Below are 25,063 nucleotides of genomic sequence, written 5' to 3'. Positions count from 1 at the left end.
TAATTTCAGACACTTTCTTGGTTTCTCTGTTCCTGGTGTAAAAGGCAGAGGTAAAACAAAATTGCATTCCAGAGAAAGATGAACAAATTAGTTCAAATCATTAAATTTTCTTTATTAGTATTCCTTTGTCTCTTTTGCAGATACAAGGTTTGGGGTTTTTTTTCTTTAATTGATTGGCATTTCAGCATAGTAATACTTCTGCATGCAAAAGAGAATCTGCATCTCTGTTCCTGTCAACCATCACCTCAAGTAAGAGATGATACAAGTCATAAATAGGTGCATGTACAGAGGATTTTAAAATGTAATATAGAACAGGCAATTGTGTCGTTTATGTACTACTCTTTGAAGAAGTAATGATGACTGAATGACAAAGAAAATTTTATACTAATTTCAGGTGTTGCTTTTACTCTGGTCCACTCTGAAATCCCTGAACTCTACCACTCTAAAACTAATGGGAGATTCTATTTAAATTGTTATGGTACGTATTTAGTTGTCATGCTGAGCTTTCTTATTGGAAACAATTTTCTCTTGTTTTTCATAATTTGAAATTAACTGCTGCCATCAGACTTTCTCAGCTGGAAACGAAACAGTAGTGCAAATTCAATCACATCTTCAACTTTTTTCTCTGAACTAGTACAGAGACCCATGGGAAAAGGAGAGAATGGAAAAATAGCTGATTTTTAAAAGAGAGCTGAATCTCTAAACTCCTGTTTTGTGCCATAATCTTGGTGCACGGAATCACTTATCCGATGAACACAGGCAACTGTGAGAGCACTAGTATCACTGTTGAGTCAGTCTCAGGAATAAACTGGTAACTTCTGTAGGGGAGTAAATTTGACTCTCCTAAGACAGAATCCTGGGTTGCTAACTGTGCACAGATGCAGAGACCACACCTCCCCATGTTCCTGCTGGGTGCTTGTCAGGGTATCTGAATTGACCTCTGCCCAGTGCGGGAATTATGGATTCTTTTACCCTATTGAGCAGCTTCACCACCCTCTTGATAGTCTCCTGGGTAAAAAGATGGTGGTCACACAATGAGCTGCTAATGCCCTTTACCCACAGGGCAGAAAAGCTGGATACAGTCTGACAGTAGGTTGTGGGATACTGCTGTCAAGGTTTACAGGACCTGCAGAGGAACAGGCTTATTCCTCTGTGCTCGTCAGTGGCATGCCTGGATGTGCTGCTGCCACACGGCTCTATGCTGGTCCCAGTGTGTGGAGACACCTGTCAATAACAGACCCTGGTGTGGGTGATGGTTGGCTGTAGTCCATTCCACACCAGTTACGACACTTGGACTTTTGTGGGAATTTTGCGTCAACACCATGAGATCATGTTATAACATGTTGCATGACAGTAATTTGGGCCAACGTTTTATAGATTTTGACCGAGGTGGATGGACCACCTTCACTTAACCCATAAAGAGGTCAATTATGCCTAAGAAATATGCAGGTCCTCTAGTAGTGCACCTGCATGAGTGATTTGATTGCCAAAGAGCTGCTTTCTGTTCATAATTTACCTTGCATCTTTTCCTGGAGGCTTCTGTTATGCCTTTAACCTTATCACTTCGGCACTTAATGTGGTTTCCCTCCTCCTGGAACCAAGATTGAAGTTCTACTTCATGGCACATTTGTATCTGCCCTTATTCAGGTTGAACAGAGAACCCTCCAGCAGTATACTGGAGCTGTGCTACAGTGTGCTGCAGTCTGCTGCTGAGTACACTGGGGTATCTGCCCAGGGCCAGCAATTTATGCACAACTAGGGCATTAGGACCAGCAATTTAGCACCATACACCAGAACATGCTGGGTGTCACCCAGCTTGAAATCAGCTTGGCAGTGTTTGGGTCCTCATGGACCCCCTCATGGGCACTGAGCCAATTGTGCCCTTACAGCAAAAAAGGCTAATGGTATCCTGGGCTAATGGTATCCTTCTGCAGGCTGAGGAACATGATCCTTCCCCTCTACTCAGCACTGGTGAGGCCACACATGGAGTATATTCTGGGCCCCCCAGTGGAGAGAGACGTGTAAATTGTGGAGAGAGTCCAGTGAAGAGTCACAAAGGTGATGAAGGGACTGGAGCATCTCTCCTATGGGCAAAGGCTTGGGAAAGACTGGGGACCATTCAGCATGGAGAAGTGAATGTTTAGTGCTGGTGGGATGGATCTTATCAATGTGTATAAAAAAGAATGAAAAAGAGAAAGCCATGCTCTCTTCAGTGATTCCCAGTGACAGGACAAGAGGTGATCTGCACAAACTGAAAAACAAGTCATCCATTCCATCCAAAACATAGCCTCATACAAGCTACTATAAAATTAACTCTATCTCGGCCAACACCAGCACACCCTTGAAGTATGTGAAGTTTCCTTTTTTGGTGATATTCAAAAGCTATCTGGACATGTTCCTGGGCCACCAGGCCTAGGTGGTCCTTCTTGAGCAAAGGGGTTGCACCTCGCAGCCTCCAGAGGTCCCTTAAAGCCTCAGCCATTCTGTGGTTTCAGAGAGACACAGTGTGAGGGTATATCCTTTTCTCATTGCACTGCACTGGTTTGTAATATTTATACACCCTTTGAAAACTTGAACCTCACTGGTTTGCTAGAATCTGCTGAATGTTGATCCAACTGTTTCTTCTGATTGCACAATAACTACAGTAACTATCACCATCCCTGGATGTGTTTAAAAGGGAACTGGATGTGGCACTTGATACCATGACCTAGTTGAGGTGTTAGGGCTGGGTTGGACTCGATGATCTTGAAAGTCTCTTCCAACCTACACATTCTGTGATTCTGTGATTCTGTGATTCTGTAAGTAGTAATCATTGACAGAATGCAGGAGTTGGATAAATGCAATAAACATGTATAAACTCTATGACAGGAAAAGGCTGTCACAATTTTTAGCACAGTATGTTTAACACCATTGGAGAATAAGAATCTAAGTCTCTGAGTCACTGTAATAACATGTGAGTCTCATTTTTATGGGCAGGATTATGTGTCTATAAGAAAATCCAGTTGTGAGGGACTAATATGATATTAAACAGAGGTAAAATTTTAGCTGTTCTGCAGAAATGAGACATCTGGTCTCTCTGCTATGGAGCATTTTATGAATAAACATTTATGAAATTTGTTTTCAGGGCATTTCAGGTCTGTGATTCATAATATAGGTTAGAATATTATAAAGTCAAAGAGAGAGAACATTTGGAACACTCTGTCTTCCTTGTTGCCTGCATAGTTGTCTATTTACAGAACATTTGTTAAAGCTTCTGAAAAAACAATATTGAAGGAAAATAGTACAAAGGATTTTAACCAAGGAAAAAAGTTCAATATAACCTCACTTTGAATGCTTGCCATACAAGGACAAAAGTAATACCATTATGCAATTTTTATGAGACAATAATCCCGATCTCCAGTGGGACAGACTACTTTGCCTCTAGCATAGCTTCCTGTGTTATGACCTCATAAAACGTGACAACATTGCATATTCTTATGCAGTATCTAAAGCTCTGCCATGCATAACAATTGCCTATAGGTGCCAAGAAATGTGATGCCAATTTCAAGGCCTGAATATTATGCTAAATTAAATGGCTTTCAGGAAATTACAATATTTTAAGTGCCTGTGTTGAGGTTGTAGAATGTGAAATTTATTTTTTAAAAGCTCTAAAATTATTGCTTTTTAGGAATGTTGATGTTATAAGAGAGAAGAAAGTGGTGGGGAAGGCTCTGACAGTAGCTGTTTTTTCCCCTTAGATCATGCTACTGCTCTAGGTAGAGAAGAATTTCAAGTGGATGTACATATCCATTCGTTTTCTCTTTTAGTCCTAGTACATTCTGGTTTTCTGCATTGGCATTTTGCATGAAAGAGATGTTCTAGATCTTTGAGACTGTTCTAAAATAAAGTTGACTTTTGTAGGTGGGGAGAAGAACAGGATCAGGGAGACACATGCGGCTGGTTTTTGGCTGCCCAGATTTTGGATTTCTCCGAGGCTGAAGAGGGATCACTGGCTACTCACGAAGAACAACTGGAGATATGGCAATTCAGACCGTGAAGGCCCTCCGAGAGGGAGCGGGGCTTGTAACACACAGGTAGGTGTTGCAAGTGGGGCGAGGCATAAGGGGGAACATTTGTGGATAGTGAGTGAGTGAGACAGGTGTGGCAGCTCAGACTCCCGGAGTGTGGACCTACTAGTACCATGGTTCTAGACTCCCATGAAGGGGCCAGCCAGGAAAGGAGGAAATGGATTGGAAAATTGAGGGAGTGTGGTATCCCAAGGGACCCTCCTGGGTGTGGGTGAATGGGGAGTACTCACTTTTTCACCCATCCTTACCCACTTAGGCTCCTGTTGCCCCCAGGGTGGGGGGCTCCTTGGGGTGTTGCCAGCCAAGAGGGTATTTCAGAAGTACGGCTGGATTGAGGGATACCCAAGAGCATCCAGGGCTCTGCTGGATTTATGGTATGCCCAAGAGCATCCAGGGCTGAGACCACCAGCTGGGACAACCTGGAGGGTAGTTCCTCTAGGCGGGCATGAGGCACATCCTTAGGTGCCTAGGGGAAGTAGGACCTTTGGGGTGGGCTAAAGACTCCTAACCAGAGACTCACTAAGACTGCAGCCACCGGTTGGGGGATTGTTCCTCTATAGGCAGGGGGAGGAAGCAGGAGCCTGACCAAGGGGGTTTAGGACCCTAGATCAAGGGCATAGCTGGATTGAGTGATACCCAAGAGCATCCAGGGCTCTGCTGGATTGAGGGTATGCCCAAGAGCATCTGGGGCTGACTGGTTGAGGGGGAAATTCCTCCCAGCGTGGCAACGGGCCGGGAAGGGCAAAAGCCACCAATTGTGAGAAGTCCCTCCACCCACTAGGGGTAGGAGGGAGGTTTTAGAACCTGCTAGTTAGGGTTGCAGTTTGTTCTAAGTTGTTTATCTTTCATCTTTGAAGTGTATTCAGTTAGTAGGATTTGTTTTAAGTGCACACTCCTTTGCTTTGTTTATTATTAGTTGTTATTTGTTTATGAAAGTAAGATTTTAGTTGGTGTTGGAGCCTTTGTTTGCTTTAGAGTTTATTGTGATTTTGTAGGATTGGAGATTGAGGTGAAAATTTTGTTCCTTGTTTGGTGTAAAGATTTTATTTGTTATTTCAAGAATAGAGGATCTGTTCCTTGAGTTTAAGGGTTTTAGTTCTGTAAAGAGGACAGTTCGGCAGTGTGTGTCATCCTAGTTGCTCAGAGGAGCCATTTTAGTTGTTCTTGGAAGGGGAGGGCTCTCCTCAAGAGAGGTGTGGCAGCCAAGTAGTAAATGATTGACATCAGAAAGGTGGACCAGAAGGGTCTGAGGAAGCATCTGGCCAAGCAGCCATTTTGCTTGTTTTGGGTTTTGGTTCCCATGCAGGCATTTTGTTTGTTTTAGGTTTTGGTTCCCACAATATATTATTTTTCCACGAATTACCTATTCATTTCCTATTTAGATTTCAATTGCATTTGTTTCCCATTGTATCGTTTGTTTGAATTCCAGTTATTTATTCAACTTTTCACTGTAATTCACTATAATTGTTTAGGTTTAGCTCTTTTAGATATCTCCTTCTAGCGAAATTAATTTAATTAATTTAACTATTGTTTTCATAATCATGGGTCAGTGTGTGAGTAAGAGTTCTTACAAAGGAAAGGCTAAGAAAATGGAACTGAAGGACATACCACCAGATAGTCCTTTTGGGTTAATGTTAGACAATTGGGACAATGACAAAAATTTAAAAGAATTAAGTAATATTAAAATGATAAACTACTGCATTGAAATTTGGCCACAAAAGAGCATTCAGGAAGGGCCTGTCTGTTGGCCTTGGTACATTTCAAAAGAAAGACGGTTACACCTAGCTTTAAATAAGTATGTCAGTTTGAGAGAAATTTTAAACAAAGAAGAAATACAATATGCAGCCTGTTGGCTGGAAAATAAAATCAGGGACAAAAAGATTATAGAAAGTGTCAAAGGAAACAAAACAAGAAAAAGAGGAATTCACAAGGAAATGGGACCCATTAGACTATCTTCCACCCCCTCCCCCTCCTCCGTTACCTCTTCCCATCCAACCTATACCCCTTCCCTGCCCCTCCAGCACCTCCCCCTGTCCAAATTGTATCCCTCTCTGCTCCTCCAGCACCTCTCCCTACCTAACCTATACCCCTCCTTGCCCCTCCAGTAGCTCTCCCTGTCCAACCTATGCCTCTTCCTGCCCCTCCAGCACCTCATTCTATCCAATCCATACCTTTCCCTGCCCCTCAGGTAACCCAAATAGTCCCTACTCTGACCAGTCCCCCTACACCCCTTCCTAATCCCACTTCTTCCACTTCTCTGCCTTAATTTTCCTGCTTCATCTGCAAATCAGCCCCCCCTCCAGAGTATTGCTCTAACACCTCAAGCCCCCTCAGGAGGGTTGCCAGTAAGTGAAGAACAGGATTTTTTGAACAGAGAAATGATTCACTCCTGTAATTGTGCCACTGTAGTGAAGCCAAAGGAAGAAATCGTAGTTTCAGGAAATCACCCTAGTAATACCGGATCCCAAACAAGAAAGTGCTTATCCCTGGATTCTGTGTCACCTACTCTAAGGCATTGCAGCAATCTTTTTATTTACCTCTACAAGGTTGCAACAGATTCTTTTGACAGGCATGTGTCGCCCTGATTTTTCAGCCTTCTGATGTTTTGCATTTCTACTGGACCTTTCTCAGGATTGTAAAATAAACAAAGAGTTATGTTTGGTAAATAATATATTCCTTTCCAAGGGGAAGGACAACTTGATGGACATGTAGGTTGACCAGAGTGGTCAGAGAGGTGTTAACCTTGTCCCCCAATCATTGATCAAATTCCAAATACTATATAAGTCAGAATCTCAAAATAAACCTTTTTTGCCCTGACGCTGACTTGGTAAGTGTCCTTCTTTTCATGTACATCTGGCAACAAGCACACATATCATTCTGTTTCAACACCTCCTGTTTGCCCTCAGAAAAACAGTTGATGTGAAACTCCAAACAGGACCTACGTCTATACAAAGCTCTGATGCAGTCATTATTCACCCTGGTGCTATGCTTGCAATGCTGGATCTTCTGGCCTCTGTTGGATCAGCTACACACCCAGAGCATGCACTGGATCTCCAGCTGGCAGTGGCCAAAATCCTACAATCTCTGGTGCATACAGAGAGAAACCAGCAAGTCATGTGTGAGGCTGGGCTCCACGCACGACTTCTGCAAAGATGCAGTACTGCTCTGGCAGATGAGGACCACTTCTTACATCCACCACTCCAAAGAATGCTTGAAAGACTGGCTTCCCAGGCTCTTCAGCCCATGGTGTTGAGGGGATTTTTACGTTTGGGAAATCCTTATAATTGTGGAGCCTGGGATAAAAAGCTGTTGAAACAGTACTGAGTGCACAAATCCAGCTCACTGAGTTTTGAACCAGAAATGAGAAATAGCATGGTGACCTCCATGGAAGGTCTGGGTCCTGACAGCATCTTTGGTGTGCACGAGGACAGCCACTATCAGATAAGCAAGAGCCCGCCCAAGCCAGCAGAAGGGCATAGTGCCCCTGACCAGAGTCAAGTGTTTGGTCTCCATGACAACCTCACATGATATCAGGTTTCACGGATCATAGATGACACTGGCGTTCATTGAGTTTGACACATCTCTGGAAGGGTTTGGCTGCCTGTTCTTGCCAAATGTGGCTCCCCACAATGCACCTGCAAACAATGCTGTTACTACAGGACTTGATGGCACCGTTGTGAACAGAATCAGAACTGGTGAAAGGTTTTTTCCACCACCATCTGGTTTAAGCTACTCAACTTGGGTTTGTATTGAACATTTCAGTACACCTCCCAATAACCATCCTGTGAGACTCCTCACTGTAGTGCGGCATGCAAACTCCTCAGAGCAGCATTACATCTGCCTTGCCATTGTCCTCTCAGCAAAAGACTGCTCACTGATTGTTTCAACTAAAAAATTGCTTCAGAATTATGTTGATGATTTATGCGAGGAATCATCATTTTATGAAATTCTTCCCTGTTGAGCCCATTTCTGCTGCAGTGACCTCATTGTGGAAGGCCAGTGGCATCACCTAGTTCTGGTCATGAGTAAAGGCATGCTGAAGAACAGCACAGCTGCTCTCTACCTCAATGGACAGCTTGTTAACACTGTTAAGCTTCATTACATCCACAGCAGCCTCAGTGGCTCCGGCTCTGCCAGCCTCCCCGTGGTCAGCACGGTGTACGCCTACGTTGGCACACTGCCCGCGCAGTGCCAGCTCTCCTCCCTGGTGTGGTGCCTGGGCCCCACACACTTCCTGGAAGAAATGCTGCCTGCCCCAGGGGTCAGCACCATTTACGAGCTGGGACCAAACTAGATTGGGAGCTTCCAGGTGGTTTATGTCCCATGTAAAGATTCAAAGTTTGAAGGAATCAATCCATTGCCAGTATCTTTGGTACCAGAAGAGAAGGTCTCCTTTGCTCTCTATGCATTGTCAGTTTCTTCATTTACAGTGGCAAAAATAAAGAAAGTCTACAAGTTGGATAGTAAAGCTATTGCCAAACAGCTGGCAAGTCCTTCTCATGAAAATGCCACACCTGTGAAGCTGCTACATAACTCAGCAGGGCATTTGAATGGACCAGCATGCTCCATTGATGCAGCTTTGATAGGATATTTGGGAGTAAGAACATTTGTTCCCAAACCTGTAGTGCTGCCACTACACTGCAGTACATTGGTGGGGCTGCTGCTATTTTGGGACTTGTAGCCATGGCATCTGATGTGGAAGGGTTGTATGCAGCTGCAAAAGCCTTGGTCTGTGTGGTAAAGAGCAATCCACTGGCCAGCAAAGAGATGGAAAGAATCAAAGGTTATCAGCTGCTGCAATGGTGTCAAAGAAGTGGTCCCTTCTGAACAGCCACATACTCCACCTGACCTTTTCCTTGTTGGGAACTGTTGACAGTGGGCATGAGACATCCATTATCCCAAATTCTGCTGCCTTCCAGGTCCTGCTCTGTGATTTTGAAGTCTGGCTTCATGCACCCTATGAGCTTCATCTGTCGTAATTTGAGCACTTCATTGAACTCCTCACTGAGTTGAGAGAAGCAGCAAGAAATGCCAAGTTAATGAGGGAATTCCAGCTCATCCCAAGATTGCTGTTGACTCTTCAAGACATGTCCCTGTCCCAGCTCACTATTGCTGCAATTAGCAATGTGCTCTGCTTTCTGCTCCAGGGCTTCTCCAGCAGCTATGACCTACTAAGGTTTGGACAGTTCATCTCGTCCACTTTACCTACTTTTGCAGTCTGGGAGAAGTTTGTGGCCACGGAAATAGACAATGAAGAAAAGCTTGACCATGGAACAGAGGATGAAGAATTACCAGAAGCATCAGCAGAAAACATTGAAGTAGGTGACCGAGGAGTGGTCCCAAATCGAGTACAAGTTGCTGCGGGAGTGAGGGCTGTGTGGGCCCCCCGTTGGCTCCCACCTGTACAAGTGGATTCTGGAGATGATGGAGGGTCCCTGCAGAATAAGATGGTGTGGAATGACATGCTTTATAATCAGTATCCCTATATGCCCGAGGCTGAGCAGGAAATAAACCTGCTGAAACCTGCTCACTACCAGAGAGCCATCAGCTATGACAGCAAGGAGTACTACATGCGCCTGACTTCTGGAGACCCCATGATCTTCCAGGATGCCATAGAGGAAAACACAGTGGGGGAAACAACTCAGCGGGAGCACGGGGAGGACACTACTGCAAGAGTCAAAGGCCTGGTGAAGCCTCTCCTGAAACGATCTTGCTCTGCTCCTGATGAAGGAGATGATGAGAACCAGGACCAGATCAAATTGTCGAGGGGAGTTCAATTGATGAAGAGGAGAAGACTGACAATACAACTTTGCTTCAACTTCTTGAAGGAGAGAAGATCCAGTATATGTACTGCTGTGCTCGGGTTCAGAGCCTTGACACCAATGAGGGGCTGCTTCTTTTTGGGAAAGAGCCCTTCTACATCATTGATGGGTTCACCGTGACAGCCACCAGGGAAATACAAGACATCAAGACACTGCCTCCAAAGATGCATGAGCCAGTCATACCTAGGGGAGCAAGGCAAGGTCCAAGCCAACTCAGAAGAACTTGCAGCATTTTCACATATGAAGATTTCAAGGAGGTGCATAAAAGGAGATACCTTTTGCAGCCAATTGCAATTGAAGTTTTCTCAGGAGATGGAAGGAACTATCTTTTAGCTTTCCAGTGTCCTGGGTTGGAGTATATTCTATCACCATCTTCATGAACTGTTGAAACCAGGTGAGGCGGTGCTCCCTGCCTCCTCCACTCTGGCTTATCTTCTGTTAATGGGCCCATCAGCACCTTTGCTGCACAACTCACAGATAACCCCCTCCTAGACTACCTCCTGTTAATGGGCCCATCAGGCCTTATCACATGACTCACAAATCCCATTGTGAGATGCTCTGCCCAGAGGGAGGAACCAAGCATTCCAGCCTGAATATAAGCTGAGACTCTGAACACCAGAGGAGCACTTACCCACTAGATTCCCAGAAGACCCGAGCTACCAGACCTTTCTACAGGATCACTGCTTCAAGAAGACCACCTCATCTGAACTGCTTCATCACTCTGCTCAGGTTGTATTCTGACTCTGTCAGTGGTCTTTTGTATTATTGCATCTATTTTATTTTACTTTCTTTCCTTTTTATCCTATTAAATTGTATCTCTGACTTGGAGCCTCTCATTTGTTTTGCTTTCAAACCACTACATCCAGAAAGGGGTTAGAAACAAAGTTTATCAAAGGTTTTTGGCTGTGGTGCCATCTCTGACTGACAGCATGGGGTCGGTGTCCAGGCAAAGACCAAACACCAGCATAGAGCAAGGGTCTGGCTTGCTTAGCACTTCAGTGGGGGAAAAATCTGTTACTCAAAGATGGGAAAGAGGAGAAATCAGTAACTTCCAGTACCTGATGCCCTTAAACACTCTGGCTGGCAGATCCTATAATGACCTCATGCAGTACCCTGGATCCTTGCAGACTGTGGCTCAGAGGAAGTGGATGTTACAAATCCCAAAACATTCAGAAACCTGACCAAGCCCATGGTAGCTCAAACAGAGGACCTGTTAGCCCAGTACAAGAAGCGATACAAGGACTGGGAAGATCCCAATGGGGAAACCCCAGCTTATCACCATGGGACCCACTATTCCTCAGCCATGATTGTGGCTTTCTATCTTGTTGGGATGGAGCCTTTTACTCAGATTTTCTTACAGTTACAGGGTGGCCACTTCGACCTGGCTGACCGCATGTTCCACAGTGTGCACGAGGCTGGTACTCGGCCTCCAAGCTTAACATGGCAGACATCAAGGAGTTCATCCCAGAGTTCTTCTACCTCCCCAAATTCCTGCTCAATTCCAACAATTTTGACCTAGGTTGTAAACAAAATGGCACTAAACTTGGTGATGTAATACTCCCTCCATGGGCAAAAGGAGATCCTCGTGAGTTTGTCAGAGTCAAAGGTCCAGTACTAGCCCCTACTGAATGGACAGTAGTCAACACAACAGACAGAAAATTAACCCTGAAGAAGAAGACCCAAAGAAAGCAGAATAAAGAAGGCAGAATTTTTAACCCTCTATGAAATATTAAAGCTGAGATGTCATTTATAAAACACCATTTAAATACTTTAATACTATTTAAATATTTAAAGATTAAGATATTATTTATTAATTGCTATTTAGATATTTATAATAACCCATTTCTGGTATTTCTCATTACAGACTGGAAAACCTGAGATCTCAAAGAATAGAGCATCCCACCCACTTAGCAATCAGGCTCCAAAAAGAATCATATAAGTCAATACAAGAAGTGAAGTGAGTCACTGCAAAGCAAGGTAACTGGTAAGGACACATTACAGGGGGCAAGATCCGATCAGGTTACACTCTTAGCGTAAGAACCCTCTGAGAGTCAGATACTCTGTAAACCATCCCAAAAGGGTGTGGGAAACATGGAAGCTGGGAGAGTGCCCTGTACAGGACCCCTGTTGATGTTAGCACTGCAAATAATAAACATCCAGGGGAAGTCATATGGACCCTTGTGATAAATGTTACCATCCTCTTTATGTAGGAGACTCTTGGAGTGCTGTTCTAAGGATCCACACAAACCTGAGTCCCAATTGTATTGACTTTTTACAATTAAAGACATGCATAGAGGACAGCAAAACCTATTGGCTTTCTGAAAACACAGGAAATCATAAACAAAAACTACTGGGAGAATGCCCTATAAGGGAAAAATGGATATGCTCAGAAAAGAAACCTGAGGAAAAGAGAGTGAAAAAGGGAGTATGGTGTGAGAGACTAAATGAAAGACCCAGAGACTGCCAAAAATACTTATGAAAAATACCGGAAATTAAGGAAGTTGTATCAGACCTACAAAAGTCCCATTTAATAAAAAGCATTAATGTGGGCTGAAGCCTGATAAAAGATTTAAAAGGGGGAGTTGTTATAAATAAAGTTGATTTTCTTGGATGGTGTTCTAAAATAAAGTTGACTTTTGTAGGTGGGATTATGAATTATTAATCTAATAATTCGTTATGTATTGTTAATTAATATGATGCAGTTGATGTAATGAGTTGTAAAGCAATGAGCTGTTAAGTCAGATGCACTGTTACACAAGCGTAAATAACCACTAAAGGGGGATGATGAGAACTTGATGAATTAACCAAGAGAACCTTCTAGAAAATTACTTCATGAGGTGATGACAGCAGTTTGAATTGTGATTGGAGAACGAGCCAGCCAGTGAGATCAGAGTATTCCAGAATGATTGGTCAAGAATGCACCTTGATACGAACCAACCAGCATCCAGGAAAAAGGACCAATCAACAAGGGGATTGAAAAGTGCACCAATCCGACAGCTTGAGAGACCTTAAAACCCTCGGGTGCCCAGCACCTGGATCCTTCAGCAGAACATTGTGTCCAGAGAGGCACCCTGTGTGTGCACACAGTTACTGTTATTCTGACTTGCCCAGCAGGCCTCTGACTTATCTTAAGGTCTATCCGCAGTTGTTTTTAAGTTTTAATAAACAGGCGTAAAAGTCACCAGCCTTGTTTTAGCCTGTTGTTTTTAACAAGACTGCTTCCACACGAACTTCAGCCCATGATCAGCACATCTGACCAGAAACTGGTGTGTTATGACAAAGCCTGACACTGGGTTTTCTCCTGCACTAGAGCAGTGAAGTGAGCATCTTCTGTGGGAATAGCTGGATAGCAACACTCTCTGGCCAGGCAATCAGACCTTTGGTGCAGTTCCTACCGGTCTATGTGCCACAATCAGCTTAGAAATATTCTGTGAAGTTAAATAATAATCAAATTTTAATGTTCCAGTCAAATCTGAACATTCCTGCTGGCTCAAGCAGTATGTAAATATAGCTGCTGGGGAGGAGCACAGAGGGCTGTGCAAAGCTGGTCAAGCCAGGAGATGAGTTGGCAATGACAACTTAGGAGTAGTAAACTCTATGTGTCAAGCAATAAAAATGTATTAATGATGCCCCATGACATGAATTACTTCAAAATAATCTTTAGGAGAGGAGCAAGTATGTGTACCACATGAGATGTTACCTGTAAAGTATCTAGTATGCCTTTTAGAAGTCTCATTTGCCAGAATCACAGCTTCATGTTTCCTGTCCAAACAGTAGAAAACTTTGTAGAATCCCACTTACTATCTTACAGAAAAACTCTTATTGGGCACAGTCTGATGCACATTTAAGACACGTTACTATTATGTGATAAAATGCTGCCTAAGAGATGTTAGTTTTACAAGTAGCCTTTGCAAGGCTATGCTAAATGAGGGAGAATGATCACTGAAAGAAATTACCAATTTGTATCATGATAGAGATATTGGCTATCATAAAGCATGACTGAACCTTCCTACATCATGAAGCCAAAATCCTAGTGATCACAGTGATTCTGAAAGGAGTGGGTTAAGAATTTATTTGGGGCCTCCCTGTTTTTTGTAGCTGCTCAAATTACTTGAAATTAAGAAGTATAAATAGGCCTGCTATTTTATTTTCTCATCTATGAATATTCTGAATATTTGACATTTTTAATATCTATGGCATCTCATTTGTTCTCATAATGATGCATTTTTTTGGTTTTTTTGTTTTTATTTACAAGTTCACACCTTTAATGAAACCTCTGAAATAGCCTTCCAGCTTCATCCTTTTCAAATCTCTGTGACAATACAGTTTTAAAGTTTTAAATATTGCCATTTATGGGCAATATTCATGCCATAATTACAGACTGTCTGCAATGTCACTCTGTGAAAATGACTTGATGGCAAAAAGTTTGATAAGAAATAGTTACCTAACTTTTGTTGCTGCCAAGTGCTTCTGTATTTGCTCCCTGAGCTATGTTGAAATTGTTTTCTGGGTTTTTTTACGATTTTAAGGTACTTACAGAAGATAACTGTGACTATAATTCTGTTGTTAGACAGGAGTTGCTTGGTTTACATAGAAGATGGGCCTCTTTGTAAGGACAAATGAGGTGTGGAACAGCTAATAAGAATATGTTAAACTCCAGCCTGCTCTTGTCAAATGCAGAATATGTGCCTTGGAAAGCAAGTTGATTTAAGGAATCCTAAGGATGGTGCACTGATAAAAGATTATGTTTTATCTCGTATTTTACATTGTGCTGTGTTTTATAATACATAGTTTTCATAAGAAATGAACTTTTGATTTTGCATTGCTTGAAAATATCATTCTGAGCTGAACTGGAAACAGAATTATTTCTTTTAAATTATATCCAGGTTTTCATATTCTACTGCTGAAGGAGCTTGTCTGAAATATGTGTGTGCATGCTTTATTTCTTTCATTGTTTTAACAAATTAATATCTTATCCAGTATATGAAAAATTAGAAAATAGAAGAATAACCAAGCTGGTATTGAGGCGTGTGGTATTTTATGTAGGCAATAAAATACAGGATTTGGTTTCATGAAACTGTCTCTCCCAGCGCAGATAAAAAATCAAGCTGTCATTGTATTTCTGTACAAAATCATCAAACACTGGCAAGGAAGATGAAGATACTTTTTTAATGATTGCAGCAGATGAGTCAAATTTGAGGATCTTGAAGGATGTTACAGACTCACAGAGATTCGTAACAGAGCATTTATCTATTTACTTGTACCTTGCAGCTTTGAATCTTGGTGAATACCTATGGGATTTGGAAGTAATTGCCCTATTCATACATTTTGTTCTTGGGCCAGTACTTATAGTATTCTATGTACGGGATATTGAAACGACCCTTTAGGATTTGTGTTTTGATTTTTTTACACTTCAGCAAAGAAAAGACCTTAATGTTTAATTTATGTATGTCTTTCTTTTACAGCCTATATAACTGTCCCATAAACCAAGCACCTGTGAACAACTAAGGAATTTATTGTTTAAGTGAATTTATAGTAGTGTGGGATTAACATGCTTATCTCATACATATTTCCACTTGCTTAAAGGCTATTGTGAATTGTGAAACAGTAAGCAGCTTTCAATTCTTTTCTTCCCATTGAGGGCTGACCAAAACATCTGTAATAATATCTGTAACGTTAATTTTTGTAACAATTTCTTCAATTTTGCCTGATCCAGCTTTGAAGACTGATTCTACTTGTCCCATAAAAGTAATAGGAATGGAAGTTTTCTTTTGTTTCTCCCTTCCAAATGCATTTTTAATTTTTTTCAGTGTCTTCCATAAGCACTGAAGTTGAACTTAATGGGCAGGAGTACTATTAATCAGTGTTGCTCCGCTGGCTTTGAAAGAGAGGGCAAGACATTCTGAGCATAATACTCATTACGGAGAGTGCTGTATTTTTAATGACTGTTAGACCTTTAGTGGTAATCTCCCTCAAGGGCCACAGCTGTCAGTGGCTAGTTTTGATTATGATTCCTCTGTAAGGCAACTTTTTATTTTTAAAGAATTGAAACAATAAGAACTTATCTCAAAGGGATTTTGCTTTGCATTAAAAAGTGTCCACATTAGGGAAGCCCCGTCCCTTTATTTATGGGCATTTACAGTAAGGGGGAAACTCTGAAGGAACCTTGACAAGATCTCATCTCAGATTGAGAAATCCTGTGCAGAAGTGCGACATTTTTCAGAAAGCTTATGAGAAATAGCACATGTTAAACATAAGATCCTAAGATACAATTGATCACAGTGATGCAGGAAGGTATATTTACTTTTTCACTGTGCTTTGAGTTAATCTTCTTTTTTAATGCAGATGAAAATAATCAAGAATAAAGCCTATAGAAGAGAAAAAAAATGTATACAAAGTTGTCTACTGAACCCTGTGTTTCTTTGGTGGGACAGGTATATAAACAAATACATAACTCTTTTGTATAAGGAATCATCAGGATGTGACATTTATGGGTTGTGGTAATTTTGGATAAGGTATACACTTAATGATGGAGTATCTTCTCACTGGTCAAGCTGTATTTGATAGAATGACAGTTGTACTTGGGGAATACAACCTCATTTGTAGTTGAGATCTCTTGACAGTCAGCTGTGAATTGATAGTGACAGCAAGTCTGAAGTTCTTGTTATTGCCTGCTAAAATGTTCCCTTTAAGCATACAGCAGGCCACATTTCTGTTAACTTCTGTTCTCAGAAGTTAACATAAACTCACTCAGAAAAAGTTACCAAGAAATAAAATAGCACTTAGAGTTGTTTATACATGCCAATGTGGGTTTGAGCTGGGGATATATATGCAAGATCAATCCTGAAGTTCTTCTGTATATTGAACTTCAATTAATGGCATGCTGTGTGCTTTGGGGAGTAGAGGGCAATAATCTCGAGATAAATCACTTCTGAAGAACAGGGAAATGAATGTGTGCCATGATGCTTTGTGTTGGTTCTGGCTAATTTGGGGATCTTTTGTTGATGGAGGTCATTAAATCTGTGAAATAAAGCAAAAGAACTGTACACTGATGTCTCAGTCTGGTGATGTCTCAGTCTGATTCACATCAGAATAACTATACAATAACTATACTCTGGTTAAACAAATGTGTTAGAATGTGCAAAGTGAGTAAAATTCTGCTTTGTCTTGTCCTTTGACAACCACAACTAGTTGATTTGACAATCAAATTTGATATTCCAAACCTGAGTTCTCACGTGAAAAGATCTTTACACTAAGAATTTTATCTGAGATGTTTTTGTTAAAATATGGATACCTTGTGCTTTTTAAAGCATTTTCATATGTCCTCCTCTCAAGAGTAGGAAGTTCTAATGCAGTTGCGTGCTCTGATCTTTCATTTTAATCCAGAGAAGGTGAAATGGCACAGAATGTCTGCAAAAGTTAGATTTTTCACCACTCCCTGAAGAGACCAAAATCAACTCTGGAGTTGGGCAGCCTGGAGGGGATAGCAGAAGAGGATAAAATAAGGCATCATGTCTGAAGACTATTTTCCCATAGTTTTCAACTACCAGTGCTAGGGAAGCATCCCTTTGGCTGCTCCATTATCTCTTCAATAATGGGAACCACAGGAATGAAAATCTCTGTTCAGTATGACTTAGAACTCTTTATCCTACTTTTTATTTGATTGTTATATGCATTGGAAACAAAAGTGTTAAAACTTTTTTCAAACTTTCTTTGAAAACAATTTTCCAATGATCTGCTTAGAAGAATACATATCACAGCTACACTATTTTTTTCTGAGAAAGCTTGATTCAGTTTTCCTCAACTCATTTGTCTGATGAAAATTCTACCAATTTAACAGTCTTCAAATCTCTGCTTTATTGCCCATTCTTTATAAAAGCAAAATAGTGACTCTTAGTAGTTAATTTGATGATCAAACAAGAATTTACCTTTGAAACATTTTTTCCCTCTTAAGAAGTTAAGACTTTTTTTTTTTTTTTTTTTTTTTTTTTTTTTTTTTTTTTTTTTGTGAAATGATTAACATTAGTGTGCCTCAACAGCAGGTACAATGAGAAAATAACTCAAACATTTGACTTCTGCTTTTCATTTGTAAATTCCCAATGTGACTTCTGGTTCTTGGCAGACATAAAAGATTTTTCACAGGCAATATCTTTCTCATGATTGAACAATGTATTCCTGGGTTTTGAAGAGGTGTAAAAGTTACTTTTTTGTGTGTGAGTGACTTCTAAACTGTTAATCCAAGCCTGATTATACAGGGAGAGCTCTACATACTGATTTATTAAAATGCACACTAAACAAAGTTTCTTTGCTTGATAGATTGATCTTTATGGTTTACTAAGAAATGTGACACTTTTGTCAATACTATAGTAAGCATAATAAACTTTCCCATGCTAAATATAAACAGTATAACTTTAGATGGAAAATGCAGACAGGTCATGAAGACAGAATGAGGAAATATGCACTGTAGTTGCATAATATTCTCTTGACTAATAGATGTGTCTCAAATTCTAGTAATATTCAGACCTGTGAGAGAGGAAATTCTAGGATTTAGAGTTTCACAAAGTACATGCTGTGCATCAGTGTTTAGAGAGAGACCCCTAGTAGAGTTTTCAGCCCAAAGATGTCTCAGAATTGTTGTGCTGGTCCAGAAGACTTGGGAAGGCATCCCCTGTGTTCAACTTCTCCAGTACGGAGAATGACAAGATTTATTTCTTATGTTTGTGAATTCTAAATGCAGCTTCAATTAATAACTGTATTTTTGGTGTGTCTGTAAGGATGCTTACAATGGTAGAAGCAACCACTGGATGGCTGGAGGTGTACCCTGTGCCTCATGCCACTGCCTGTAGCAGCATCTTGGGTCTTGAAAAATAAGTCCTGTGGAGAGATGCCACCCTAAAATGAAGTAAGTAGGACAAGGAGACTCATTTCAAAAATGGCCTCATAGACACTTGGGACAGAGAGCATGGTATTGAGTGGGTGCATCATACTCTTTATCATGCACCAGCCTCTGGGACAATTAAACATTACAGTGGGCTGGATATGATATAGCGAAGGCCACCTGGTTAGTAAACACTAGAACTCTACCAGTTGAGCTGGCCCTGCCCAATCAAAACTTCCATATACTGCAGAAGGGAATAAAGTCCCCATGGTGAATATGAGAAATGTGTTAGGGAAGACAGTTTGGATTAGTCCTGCCTCAAGCAAAGGTAAACACATCCATGGGATTGTTTTTGTTCAAGGACCTGTGTGCACTTGGTGAGTAAAGCAGAGGGATGGGGAAACACGATGTGTACCTCAAGGGTATTTGATTTTTGGGTGAGAACAGTCAGTAATTCTAAATTGTATAATGTTGGTTGCTGAATGACACTGCCACTGTATGCCATAACTGGCATGAACAGTGAAAATGGACTGCCCCAGAAACACCAGTCATGAGCTCAATGCAGCTTGCAACCATCCAACAGCACACCAGCCCTTTTGCCCTAGGAGACACCTAAGACAGATGGAATTCACAGTCATGAACTGAATTAACTCAACAAACATCTTGGAGGGAAGATGACTGACTATGGAAAAGTTGCTTGTCTCTGTATGTGTACATATATATATATGTATAGTTGGAAGGGATAGGATCTGGGCGTGATATGGATGGTATAGAATAAGGAGTGGATAATATGATGGTCCCAGCCACAACAGAGTTAATTTCTGGAGTAGGCAGAGGAAGCAGGCATGAGCAGGACCTGGAGGTTATTGCACCTCATGTCATTGCTGGGGGTGGGGGGAAGGGAGTCTCTTCCAGGAATCACAGAATCACAGAATGATTAGTTTGGAAGAGACCTTCAAGATCATCGAGTCCAACCCATGCCCTAACACCTCAACTAAACCATGGCACCAAGTGCCATATCCAGCCTTTTTTTAAACACATCCAGAAATGGTGTCTCCACCACCTCCCCAGGCAGACCATTTCAGTACTTTATCACTCTTTCCATAAAAAACCTTTTCCTAATATCTAATGTATATTTCTCTTGGTGGAGCTTGAGACTGTGTCCTCTCATTCTGTCAGTTGCTGTCTGGAGAAAGAGACCAACCCCCACCTGACTACAGCCACCTTTCAGGAAATTGTAGAGAGTGATAAGGCCACCTCTGAGTCTCCTTTTCTCCAGGCTAAACAACCCTAGCTCCCTCAGCCATTCCTCATGGGGCTTGTGTTCCAAGCCCCTCACCAGCCTTGTTGTCCTCCTCTGGATGCGCTCAAGCATCTCAATGTCCTTCCTAAACTGAGGGGCCCAGAAGATGGGATTCCTTCTAATTGGGAAAGCACGGTGGAGGGAGTGTTCTGGTGACACTGATCCTGAGCCTGAGGAAGGGATTGGGTAATGCCCATTCCAAGCCAGAGGGAGCAGTCAGGGTGGTATGACTGCCACGGGGTTGAGCTCTCCAGGGAGCATTTTCCACGAGAATCACTCTTTTTTCTCATAATATTGTTGCCATTAAGGTTTGTCTTCTTATGTCATTGCTGTTTCCAGTAAATTGTCCTTATCTCAGCCTGTGATCTTTACCTTTTTTACCTCCATTTTTTCCCTTACAGGGTAGAATGGGGGGAGGGAGAGAGAGAAGTGAGAGAGCGAGTGGCATGTGGTTTGGAATATCAATGGGAGCACTGAATTGGGGAGTACCAGTCCTAAACCTTGACATACACAAAATAATGTGTGTAGTTTCACTTTTTAAAATTTCAAATGGATGAATTTAGTACCGTATAATAAGACAAATCAGTCTCAAAGTGCTGCCTGTGAAAATAATGAGAAAAGGTTATGATTGTCTCTTGTGATCTGTTGTAGTGACAGTGAATGACAGTACTTTTTATCTCACCTATCTGATCAGTGAATTTTCAAACAGTTTTCTGTTTTGCTTCTTGAGGCTCAGCACAAGAGTAACCTTGTCAAACAGGACAGTCTTGACACTATCTGCTTATGATTATAAGGAAATGTTTGTACAAAATAAACTAAAAGAGAAAAAGTTTTGTTATTCTTAATGACACTGTCAGACTGGGAGGAAATTGGGAATATTTTCCAAAACTGGAAAAGTGTGATGTTTCACTACTGTTTCTATGACAGCTGGTGCTAGTACAGTGTGTACTTCTTGTTCCTCATTTCTTATGCCTGATGTACAGCAGTTGCTCATAATAGCACTCTTATTCATAACATCAGAATGTCAGAGAAGTTTGAAAACCCTTTATTTGTTATCTTCCTCTTTTCTGAACTGTGATGTCAAGACTACTCTTAGTTGCCTGAACTAGCACACAGGCAGTGTGGTTGCAAACTGCTATTTCAAAGGGATGTCAATGGGCAGAAGTCACCTCTGAAGCACTGGTTCTGAAGGTACCTGTTGTGATAATAGTGAATCACATGTACACTGTTTATTTAAATCAAGGTTTGGTATTGCAGAGACAGCATGGCTGTTGCAGAATTGCACAAAGCTGTGAGAACTGAGTGAATAGACTGGACAACCAACCTTCCCCAGGAAAACCTGGGGTGGATGGAAGGACACAGTGTTATGAGAATACTTTGCAGTGTACCTTTGGGAAAAGAAGAGCACAAAATGTTGTATTACTAGTTCTGCTGTGATGAACTCAAGTAGTACAGAACCACTAGTTACATCTGGAACTGATGAAACATGTGCTGTTTTCTCTCATGTAGTTCAGCTGTGTGCTGCTAAAATAGTCTGTTTATTTGCGTTGTCAGCAGGAAGGTATCATTATTTCAGAAATGGAGACAATCATATCCTTTTGAGAAGTGAAAGGACTTTGTCAATCCTCTTTTCACCTCAGGATTATGAGAGATTGGACCCTTAGCACTAGGAAAAAACCAAAACAGATGCTGTTATGACATGTAGTTGCTGATGATGATTACACTTTGCTTGCTACTGAGGAAATAGTTTCCTGAGTCCAGAAACATGAAAGTAGACCTGCCTAAAGAACAGTCTGCAATTAATCCTCAATTTGAATAAACAATGAAGATGTAATTGACTGTTATCACAGTGGGTATCTTGAGAACCAATGCTCCAAAGGTTACTTCTTCCCATTGACATCTCTTTGAAATAGCAATGTGCAACCACACTGCCTTTGCTAGTTCAGACAACCAGCAGTAGTCTTGACATGATGATAGTATAAGTTTCTGGAAGCCATTTCTATGTAACTGGCTAATCTTGATTCAGAGTCCTAGAAATCTGACCTCTAGTCAAGTCTGGTAATAAATGTCATAGCATGCAGAGAATCTTAAATTGCACAAAGATTAGTTGCAGGACAGGAAACCAGCTATACTAGCATTACACAGAAGGTATGTTGTTGTGGGACACAAAAGGAAGATGAAAGACTCCAAGTATTTCAGAAGGCAAAGAGCATAGAAAAAGAAGGCTTTTATTGTCTAATTCTTACTACCTTTTATAAGGTGTTCTGATATAGGCTTAACATAATTGGTGAATAGCAACAACACCTCTCTAATTCCATTGGTTAAACTAGAGAAACAGCAAAACACTACCTGGAGAAAGATTGTTTTGAGAAAGGATAGTTGTTTGCCAAGATTGTTCAGAGAAGAAACTTTCTTGAGAAATTTTTCCTTGGAACAAAGTTAGCAGCTGCTAGTGGGCTAAAATCTCTCAGACCCAGAAATATCAGGCCCACAGAAGGTACACCCTGTCCTCTTTATCAATTGTGTGCTTTTTAAATCCCTTATGAGGAAGGGGCCTGGAGGCAAAACAGTGTTCTGATAAGCTGCGTAGCAGTGGCTTTGAGGGTTTGGTCAGAAGTATGTTCTGCTGGTCTTGCCATCCACTATTTAGAAAACATGGTAGCATAGAGACTTCCAAAGTTTTTTTTTACAGCTGCAGAGTCAGAAAAGTTGTTACATTTTCTACTTTTTATTCTTCCTGCTGATGTGAGTGAGTGACCTCTAAGATAGTAAGACAGGTATGGAGCATTTCTGGTTTTTCTGTTTGTTTGTTTTGGATGGGGTGTGAACTTTCTGTAATTTTTTTAATGAGGGATTTCAGGAGAGTTCATGGAATGTGATAAATTTTTGAGTTGTTATACAGAATTTGGATATAAACAGCATACAATTTTTCTAGGCTATCAATACAAGATAAAATGTAGTCTATGATATATAGAAATGGAACAGAGAATCGCTCAATAGAACACATCTTGTCTCCCTGCAACTTGTATTCATTCAGGGTGATTTGAATTCAAAGGACTTTGCATCTTCAGGTCTTTACAGTATATTTGTACAGACTTTCATATTCACTCCCTGAATGGGGCAACAGTGCTGTTTTCTCTTGTATTTTGCTTTGTTAAGAATTTTTTAAAACTTGTTATTATCACATGTGGTTCTTGTTTTGTCATCACAGCAGCAGGCTTATCTCTGTTAACCAACTGGGACAGACTAACTTACTTGGATTAGTTACAATTAATTGATCTGATGGAAACAAAACGGCCAGAACTGAAATGGAAGAACTTTTTGATTATCTTCTACCAATACACTGGAAAGTTTTCTCTGAAGATCTACATATGTAAAACTTTTCCTGCTCACCAGCCTCCCAAAAAGCTGATCTGTCTTATCCATCCCAGGGATGAAGATGCTTCCAGGGGGGCCAAGCTGAGCACTTGCTCAAGTCTCAGGATACTAAGTTCAGCATCTTTTGCATGGGATCATTGAAATACGAAACAGCCTATGCTGAAACTGGCACTTCAGAATTTCTATTTGATAAAAATCAAAGCAGAACAATGTATATTACAAAGAGTTTTTACTCTGTAGTGGTGGTTTTGCATCTTCATTCCTAATTATTCTATTAATGTCAGTAATTCTATGTTTTCAGAAATAAGTTTTTTTGTATAGGATTTTTGTTTGCATCTAATTACTGTTTAATTCACTGAGTGTTCTGTCTCTCTTGTATAGTTGCATATTCCCTGTCTAAGGCACACCCTTGGTTATCAAAGTATGTCTCAAGGCAGTAGAAGGATATTCTCACTAAATTGGACCAGTTAGGATCTTGAAGGTAAAGCCCTACAGAGCCTCTAAATAAAGATTCAGTTGTGGCTACCACTCTCTCTTTGCTGCTCCCTTGTAAATATAATTCTCTTGGAAAAAGTTTTGTGATTCTTTTGAATAATCTCTGAGGCAATAAGTAAGGGAAAGTTCACTGCTACACAGCATGCTTTAGACAGCTGGGTAGACTCAAAACTAGGATATTATAACATGCAATATTAAATGTAGCAATGCTAATAGTATGGTCTGTATAGGAGAGCTAGAAAGTTATATTAAAATATTATAAGATAATGAGGCAAAAGTATGTAGAAGAAAACTCTTTTTCTTTTTGAAGCTATTTTCATCATTGCTACTAAGGTTTTGAATTTTTTGAAGGCATATAATTTCCAATTTTTTTTTCTTTAAGAGTTCCTTTACATTCTAAGGGCTCTTCTGTGGAATAATATTTGTTGCACTGAATTTTCTAGTTATGCTATGACTAACTGTAGGTCTTCCCTCTATTTTAAAATTGATTATTTTTGATTGTCCCAATCATCTTTTACTGAACTCTTATAAAAAAAATAGAGTTCTAAAAAGTGAAACTCTTAAGAAAAATAAAAAAAATCTGTATTTTAGGTTTTGAGCAATATAAAGAGGCTTGAATAGATATTCAGCTTTTTGTTTGTTTGTTTTAAAAATTAATTCTTCAGATACGAACCTGGAGAAATGTTTATTTATTTATCCAGATTTTGATCAAAAAATTCATGGGTACTGGAGAACTTAGCATATTCTTTTTCATTCAGGATTGTTATTTGAGACATGCAAAATGCTCAAGGAGAATTTCTTGATTTTGTTTGAGAATTTGTTGATCATAACTATAATTTTGGTCCTTTTTTTGCCAAATTTAGCTCTTTTTTCAAAAAGAAGAGACCTTTTCATCCAAACATAAAAATGAGTAAGCTGCAGGCACTTTTTTAGTTGCAAGTAGTTCCTACAGACTTGTAGGATTCTGTAATCAGGTCTGCAGCGCTTCAAATATTTTATACCTTACTTGTTTTTTCTTAAATCTGAACCCTGTTAAGATCTATAGTGTCTTCTTTATGATTCATTTGTTGATTCAGGAAAGGAATTATAATTTCTTGCAAGTTCTGAAAATCCGGTGGCT

General features: G+C 40.6%; 1 pseudogene; it reads left to right on the top strand.

Moving 5' to 3' along the window:
• The first annotated feature begins 4,180 nt into the window (after positions 1–4,180).
• LOC136292373 (WD repeat and FYVE domain-containing protein 3-like) lies at positions 4,181–11,614 on the top strand (annotated as a pseudogene).
• The last annotated feature ends 13,449 nt before the right edge of the window (positions 11,615–25,063 follow it).

Source organism: Chamaea fasciata, unplaced genomic scaffold (assembly GCF_029207755.1).
Source record: "Chamaea fasciata isolate MVZ Bird 193981 ecotype frontalis unplaced genomic scaffold, bChaFas1.0.hap1 SCAF_1, whole genome shotgun sequence".
Taxonomy (NCBI): domain Eukaryota; kingdom Metazoa; phylum Chordata; class Aves; order Passeriformes; family Sylviidae; genus Chamaea; species Chamaea fasciata.
The sequence above is the reverse complement of the archived record's forward strand: the minus strand, read 5'-3'. Positions and strand labels throughout refer to the sequence as shown.